This window comes from Ahaetulla prasina, chromosome 7 (genome assembly GCF_028640845.1).
Source record: "Ahaetulla prasina isolate Xishuangbanna chromosome 7, ASM2864084v1, whole genome shotgun sequence".
NCBI classification, from domain to species: domain Eukaryota; kingdom Metazoa; phylum Chordata; class Lepidosauria; order Squamata; family Colubridae; genus Ahaetulla; species Ahaetulla prasina.
Genome location: NC_080545.1, coordinates 45,476,461 through 45,485,267, shown reverse-complemented (window position 1 = coordinate 45,485,267; position 8,807 = coordinate 45,476,461). Strand labels below are relative to the sequence as shown.

The window sequence follows — 8,807 nt, the reverse complement described above, 5'->3', positions numbered from 1 at the left end:
GCTCAATGCTAAAAAAACAAAAACCTCTAATCATGTCAAATATGAATGCTAACCCAGTGCAAATAGGAAGAGAAATTGAAGCTTTAAATTCAGCTTCAAGAACAAAACTTCTTAGGCTGAAGGATGGTTACTTGGAAAACAGACCATATCAAATGGCAAAATATTATAGTGCAGAAACTTCAGATTGAAAACAAAGACATGTATTGTCAAGGTCATGGTTTTTCACTTGTAACATATGAGTGTGAAAACTAAATGAAAAAAATTATAAAGTATGTGCCTTTGGATTGCTGTTCTTGAAAAAAGAGGTTGAGAATAATTTGGACTACAAGAAAAAACAAATGATTCAATATTAGATAAATAATTCAGATTGTTCACTGAAAGCATTTATAATAAAACTAATGCTTAAAGATCTTGGGTGTATAATGAGGAGGCAATACTCATTTGAAAAAATCCTGGTTCCAACAGAAGGCAAAGTAACTGATGATATAGGTATGAGATTAAAGATAGTCAAAGAAGCTATAGATAACAACAAAATAATGCATATAGGGTCATGAAGTGTTAGAAACAACATAAACAGGTGACATCTAGCTAATCCAGAGGCAACTATAACAATCAAGGCCATACATTCTTTTGAAAAAGAAGGAAAAATAAAAAGATAGGATATAAAATAATGTAGAAGTATTGCTGAAAAATAAATCATTTAAGAGAATGACACTAAATTAACTGCCTTGCCTCCAAACATTCAGAAATATGTCAATCAGCTAAATCTCTCTAAGGAAGAAAGGGGTAATTCAGATTCCACCACTGAAAATCCATAATCTTTTCAGCAATTTACATTTTATAAAACAGAGTAATGGAACTAATTGTTGATAATGAACCCAATTAAATCATAGGGAACACACTGGAATATTTGCTTTCTTATGATGTCCAGTTCAGAATAGCCAGCATTGTGTAATACAAACAATTGGATAGACATTTGGAAGGACTTAAATTCTTATTTCTGTTGAAGATAAGAACCATTTTCCTGGAAACCTGTGCTAATAGCTAAGGTATAGATAAACCCTTAAATGCATTTTTAAGGTTTCTAAACTCAATGTCAGCATGACTGAAATAGCAATAGTACAGACAAACATTTACTTAAGAAGCAAGGTAGAATCCTGATAGTGATGGTGGTAGTGGTGTAATAATTTAAAAATTATTCAATTAATAAATCACTTGATAGATATGCATCTCCATTAATGCAAACTTTTCTCCAAGTGCAACTGCTAAATAAATGTTTATTTCACATCACAACCAGAAGTATACATTACTATATAATTATACATATTTAAGCAAATATAGAAGTAAATGACACATTATCCTGAGGCCGATAAATACATTTTCTCCTAACTTCAACTATTCTATTTTAAGCTATAGGGGAATAAGGGAAACTCTGAAGGAAATATAGATAAATTTTACCGCATAAGCAGGATTTAATCAGTGTGAAAAGATGGCATTGACATCTTATTTACATAACATTACAAAACATTATGACAGAAATATGTCAAATTCTTTTATTTTTGTCTTGAATAAGTGTTGCTCCCAAAGATTTAGTAAGGAAACATATTTCAATAAAGATACATGTTGAATCCAAAAAGGAAGGAGGAAGGGAGAGAGTGTGGAAGAGAAGTACAAATAGTACTTCTACTTGTAGTATTAGCATTAAATGTATTTATTATACACTCATTATTATTGTTAATAAATTTGTTTGCTGCCCATGGGGGAGGGGGATAAAGCATAGCCTGAGTTGAAAGATTCCATTTTTTATAGCTGTATCCTGTAGATAAAATTAATCCTATTAATAAAAGTAGGTTTGGCTTTTCTGTGGAGTTGATTTCTTGGTTTGGTTTACATAGTCAGGCTGACAGATATTTTAATTGTCAGGAAGGCACCATAGGTTATAAAATCCCTCTTTCTTTTTCACATATACACTTGGTTTATTTTTCTTACATTTAAATTTAATTCAGTATAGCTATTATTTAATCAATTTTGTTATTAAGTTTGAGAAATATATTTAAGTGAGGCACCCAATGTCTTTGGTGATCTCATTCATCTTTGATGTTTCAGATGGCATACATTGCTGTATTGTCTTGCAGACTGCTGGAATTTAGACTGGAAAGCTCCATGACTAATGAATTGGAGAATTACCAAATTTTTATTGTATATTAATTGTCATAGGCAGATGAAAAAATAAATATTGTGATTTCTCCTAAGATTTTAAAATTATGCTTCAATTTTGCTGTATCAGAAGCATATACATGGCATTTACTCATTCCCCTGGAACAGAGAAAATGGAAGAGTACAAAACCATCTTCTAAAAGAAGTATCACAGGAATACTATTGCATGAAGCCCTTTTCCAAATACATACCCAATTCACCAATTAATATCAAAGTTATCAGACCAGTGAGTTTCCAATTATATCAATCTAACATTTTGTTTCAGAGAAAATATAATCAAACCAATCCTATTGTAATTGTTAATTACGATAGTATCAACATTTAATAAATTGCCCCAAATGGCATGTCATAGACTAAGTAAGAAATTGATTATATTAGGAAGAGGAGAAACCAAAATGGGTACTGGATCTTTTTTCTATCTTTCACTATCAAACATTTTAAAGCTCATAATTTCAACACTGTATTGGTCAAAGTGATTGGAAAATGAATGAATTTTAATAAAGGCTAGTTATAAATCTCCTAATTCCTTGGCATATTAATTACCAGCAATGAATGGAACTCCCTTAAGTGTCTCATTTATTGTTTTAAATATGAAAATGTTTTAAAGATTAGAAAGGAAATTATTGAATTAATTAACAGAACTGACACTCTAGGGATATGGGACAGGATTTTAAAGACAAAAACTGGGGATTTGCAATAATGGCCTATCCTTTCTGGTTAAATGTACAGTACCAGAGGGACTCTGAGTCACTTTTAACATTTTATTTGATGCCTGCTGGGGGCTAGAAATTCCTCTGAAGGTATTCATTTAATTCATTGGTGACTCCTCTCAAGTACAGCATGAAAAGATATCATATTAAAATAGACAGGCCAAATATTTCATGATTTGAATGAAACTGGATGACTAGTACAATGAAAACTCAGAATGTAAATGGGACTGTTAGGGTAATAACATCATTTAAAAGTAAAATAACTCTGTTTTCATACTGGAGAGGCTACACATATAAGACAAATACAGAGCTATGCTGAGCACAATCAAATTGATCATTTTTTCATTTATTCTTTCTGTAATGTATGTTTTATGCAAAACATTCCTATATGAAAATGAAAAGACGATAATGACATTGTGAACCAACTTAGTCAAGTAAAAGTTTGGAATGTGCCATAGCTTTCCAGAACGATTGGACAATTCAAAATATAACATAGAATAATACAGTAGGAAGGAACTTTGGAGGCCTTCTAGTCCAAACCACTGCTCGAACAGGAAACCCAATACCATTTCAGATAAATGGTTGTCTATTCTCTTTTTGAAAACCTCCAGTGATGGAGCAACACAACTTCTGAAGGCTATTCCATTGGTTGATTGCTCTCACCATTAGGAAATTTCTCCTTAGTTCTATGTTACTTCCTTTCTTGGATGTTTCTTGTCTTGCCTTTTGGTGGTTTGGAAAATAGTTTGACCTCCTCATCTTTATACAAGCATGTTAAATATTGGAACACTGCTATCATGTCTCCTCTAGTCCTTCTTTTTATTAGACTAGACATATCCAATTCCTGTAACAATTATTCATGTGTTTTAGCCTCCAGCCCCCTAATCATTTCGCTCTTCTCTGCACTGATTCCAGAATGTCAACATATTTTTTTATACTGAGGTGACCAGAACTGAATGTAGTGTTTCAAGTGTGGTCCTACTAAGGCTTTGTAAAGCAGTACTAGAACTTCACATGATCTTGATTCTATTCCTTTATTAATGCAGCCTTGGATTTCATTGGCATTTTTGGCTACTGCCGCACACTGTTGGCTCATATTTAAATGATTGTCCACCAGGAGTCCTCTCATATTGAAGATATGATTGTCACTGTTTTTCTGATAAAATTTATATAGTAAAAATTCTGCTATGTCAGACAGTATCCATCAATTAAAGTGCAGCAGCATGTTTTCCTCAATGGGAAATGTGTCTGAAATGTGTTCAGTCTTAATCCTTTCACAGTTTCTTCCAGCAAAAGTAATAATATTACTTCTGTACTCTGGCTATGACCATCATAACTAATTCCTATTAATACTCTTAGTCTGAATAAGAAGAGAATTCACTTAGCTATTTATTAAATTAGTTTCTATCTCACCATTTTTCCAAAAGCCCACTTAGTTTAAATAGTCTCAACTATTCTATATTCTTAGCAACGAAGGAGATAACAAATTTTATATTCCAGGAACTACTTGTGTATTTATTATTTATCAGGCAGTTAGCAATCACCCAAGCTGACTGGGCAGGGATATCCACTTTATTCTTTGATGGGAAGAATAGGATAAAAAAGAGCTTCCTCACTGGAAGAAGATTTTGTGTCTAATTACTTTATTTTGTTAGAAAGCTAACAAATGTTTCATTCAAAACAATTTATTATTATTTTTGAATACATGTAAGCCAACCATTGTAATCAGATAATGGCCCATCAATTTAGCTCAGGGATATCAAACTCGATTTCATTGATGGCTGCATTAGGGTTCTGTTTGACCTTGGGGGGGTTGGGTGTTGGTGGCTGGGGTGGGTGTGGCTGGGTGGACATGGCCATCTCGGCATCACTCATGTCAGGGGGCATTTGCAAAAGGGGAAGCATTTCTCCTTTTGTTTTGTTTTACTTTTAGTTTGTTTTGCTACCCCTCTGCCAGCGAAAACAGAGCTCAGGAGGGTTCACTGGCAGAGGATGCAGGAGGCCTTTGCGGCTAAAAATGGAACCTGAGAGGGCCATGTGCGGCCTTCCCGAGCTCTGTTTTCATTGGCAGAGGCACTGCAGGCTGGATCTGGCCCACTGGCTTTGAGTTTGACACCCCTGGTTTAGCTGAAGAATAAAATCAGATTTGCAAGTTCAGAATTAATGTTATTTATTGGAATTCTAAGCTATTAATGCAAATGGTTTTAATGGCACTTTTTCACTCTTTTATGAGAATATATTCTATTTTGTGTTACAGTGACAGATCACCTATCCCGAACTTAGAAAAGCTATGTAACATAATGTGTTACATCTGTCAAATTGTCATTGCCACACATTTCACTCCAATGTTATGTATGAAATTAAATATATTACAATATGTTCTTCATACCTAGTAGAAGTTTAATAACAGGAATTTAATAATTAAATCTGTAGAGCATGATATGCGTTAATGTTCCAAAAATGTAAGTAAATTGTATACTAGAATCCATATGCATGTCTTGGTTACTTTTTTGCTCTTTCTAAGGGGGTGGATGTGATGAACCGGTTATCCATCCTGTTTTTTTAAGTGATGTGATTGATATCCCCGCCCTATTGCTGCTCTAATTCAGTTACATGCCTTCTAAATAAACCAACTGATGCTTTAGTTTTATAATTTTATTCTGACCTTACACTTAACAGAGAATTATACAACTATTTTGGTGCCTGTTTGTTAAATATCTCCTAGGTCATAGTGCTGGAATACATATGAATGATTAAATATTATCTAGAATCAAAAAATGCTTTTATAGCATCACTTCTGGTTAATTTCTCATATTATATTCAGCAGTCTCCTAAGTCTACATTTCACAGTAGTTACCATTTGTTGGAAGTGAAAATGAGAAAATCAAACATTGCTAACGTTTGAAAATAGAATCAAATGGAAATCAAATCATCCACAAAATCCATTTGTTGCTTATTTGTAGACCCAACCATAAGCTTACTGAAACTTATAAATAAAGGATTTTCTCACAGCCCTCTAATGGAAACTGAATGGGTATTTGCCAGACCACCCACATATCTCTCATGTTTTAGTCCAATGCAAGTGTACTTTGAACATGCTTGATAAGGGACTCATAATTTCAGCATCACTTCCTCTCCTATGGGGGGAAAAAGTGCTATTTAGCACTCAAGGGAAAATAAGATTACGATCCTCATTTCTGCTTATTTACTTCTAGCTTGGCAGGTTTTCATAACAGCACGCTAAATGTAACTGACTTGGCAAAGTCTCTGTGGACATTAGCCATTCACTAAGACTTGATTACTGGCCTAGATGTATCCATATGTAAAATACAGCCATAAAAGAAAATAAATGTAATAAAATAGGCTCTGCGCATGCGCAAGATGGCGCAGCGTTGAAGATTTGGTCTCGGCGCTTTGGATGGCCCTCCGAGGACGGTAGCATGTAAGCCGCCCACCTAGCCGTCTGCTGGCTCCGACCCGGATTGTCATCTAGTGGGGCAGCCGTGGGAGAGGTTTTCGGACATTTGATCCCACGGCTGCTGAGAACGGAGCCGGGTAAGCAGACGGCGGAATTCCGGCGGCCATGTTGGTTTGCGGGCCCAGAGCGGAGTAGGGGCGGGGCGATGACTTGCTTTTCTCTCGGCCGTTTTTCGGCCGGGGTTTTGGCATCCTCTGGCTGGTCTGTCTCCGATTTTGCTTCGTCTTCGTCTTGTTCCACCTTACCATCGGGCTGTGCTTTGCCATCCGGACTTGGGTTTCTAACCCGGACTGGAGGATGGAAACAGAGCAATAGAGGCGTTTTCATCTGCTTCCGGCCAGCCGTTTTTTGGCTTATTCCCCGCAGCCAGACTGTGACCATGGCGCCCTTCATATCCTCCTGCCTCTCGGAGAGGTTCAACCTGTTAGACAGGTTTGGCCCCTCGGAAGGAGAGGTTTGGAGAGACCTGGCCTCCGAACCGGGTAAGGATGTACCAAGGGGTGCTGGAGTTGGAGGGCCCCCCGGATTGCCTTCTGACCTGGGTTTGGAGGTGATGGTTGGAGGACAGTGGGAAGGCGACGGAGATACTATGGAATCATCTGCCTGCTGCCCCCCTTCGATGGTTTATCATCTACTACGTCTCTTCTGGCCAGTTTGGGATTCTTGGCCGTTGGTGGGCCTTGGGCCCCTTAGAAGAGGCAGTAGTTCCGATGGGGGACGGAGGCTGACACTGGCTATGATTGGAACACCTTCCCCACTCCCTATACCATGATGCTGCTTCAGACTTCCGACAGACTATCATCTGGACTGTATGGTTTTTACTATTCTTGTCTGCCCTTAGTGGGGACTAACAGCACTCTGGATTATTGTTTTGAGTCATCTTTTTAGGCCTGCCTTTTTATCCTAGTTTTTATTATCATCTGGAACTGTCATCTAATTGTTATCATCTTTGCCACTCGGAGATGGACCATCCTTTCGCCGACATGATCTTCCATTGTTATGCGCTATTCTTCTCATGAACTCTTGCAACTGCGAGGTGCCCCCGCCTCGCAGGAACGGCCCGCCTCGTTACCAAGGGCCGGCCTCAATGACGGGTCTTGGGACACACAGAGGTGGCATGCGAAAAGAAAGAGCCTTTGGGGCTTTTTAAATAGGGCACTTTTAAGGGGTGGGAGGGTTAGGGCGGGTATTGGGGGTAGCCCGTCGGGAGGGAGACCAGTTCCTGCGTGTGCTCGTGGCAACTTTTTAACGGGTTCGGAGGTTAAGGGGGGAGAATGCGTTCCTTTCTGTGAGGGTGGTTCTATATGCACGGTAAGTGGGAGGGGCAGATATGGTGGAAGGGGGGGATCGTATCGGTTTAGGGGGGCACGTGCTCGATGCTTGCAGGCGATCACATGCCCCGATCCCTCTGACTTCTCCCGTTCCCCGGATGGTCAAGACCCTCAGAGCCTGGGCCTTCGGCTTATGTTATGCAACGCACGATCCGTGGCCAATAAGGCCTCCCTAATACATGATCTTATTCAGGGGGGCGCCGCAGATCTTATAGGCGTTACGGAGACCTGGTTGGGCACTGAAGGGGTGTGCCCCTGGTCGAAATGTGCCCACCGGGCTTCCATGCATTTCATCAGCCGAGGGCCCAGGGTAGGGGTGACGGGGTGGCGGTTGTTATTAAAGAGAGTCTAGAGCCGAGGGAGACCACTGTGCCTCAGATTGCCGGGAGTGAATCCCTCTTTGTGAGATGGGGTCATAGGTGTCAGATGGGCTTGCTGGTCGCGTACCTGGCTCCTTGCTGCGTGACAGCTGCCCTGCCCGAGCTCCTGGAGGTGCTTGCTGGGGTGGCAGTGGAGACCCCCAGACTTTTAGTCATGGGGGACTTTAACTTGCCATCTGCCGGCTCGTCATCAACAGTGGCTCGGGAGTTCATGGCTTCCATGACGGCCTTGGACCTGACTCAAGTAGTGGATGGCCCCACTCACATCGGGGGAGGCACACTGGACCTGATTTTTATCTCTGGTCAGTGGTTGAAGGATCTGGACTTGAGAGATATAGTCACAGAACCTTTGTCATGGTCAGATCACTCTCTCCTTCGCCTAGACTTTCTGACCGCTACTCAACACCGCAGGGAGACGGAACCATTATGTTGGTACCGTCCCAGGCGCCTGATGGACCCGGAGAGGTTCCGGACGGAGCTTGGGCCATTTCCTGAGGGTCTGGCTCACGGCACGTCCGAGGAACTAGCCGCAGGCTTGGAACGGGCTGCGGCTGGGGCTTTAGACCGTGTCGTGCCTCTGCGGCCTCTGACCCGGCGCAGATCCCAACCGGCTCCTTGGTTCTCCGAGGAGCTGAGGGGGATGAAACGCCGGAGAAGACGCCTAGAGAGTTCCTGGAGGTCCAGCCGTTCA

General features: G+C 40.1%; 1 protein-coding gene across 5 annotated transcripts in view; it reads left to right on the top strand.

Moving 5' to 3' along the window:
- The first annotated feature begins 6,348 nt into the window (after nt 1-6,348).
- Nucleotides 6,349-8,807, top strand: part of LOC131202197 (uncharacterized protein K02A2.6-like) — a 38,199-nt gene continuing 35,740 nt past the window's right edge. For 3 of the 5 annotated variants that reach the window (XR_009156091.1, XM_058190943.1, XM_058190945.1), the window contains exon 1: nt 6,349-6,482. The gene's annotated coding sequence lies outside the window, so the exon portion shown is untranslated. The remainder of the gene's footprint in view (nt 6,483-8,807) is intronic. The other 2 variants (XM_058190944.1, XM_058190946.1) reach the window with 1 other exon arrangement.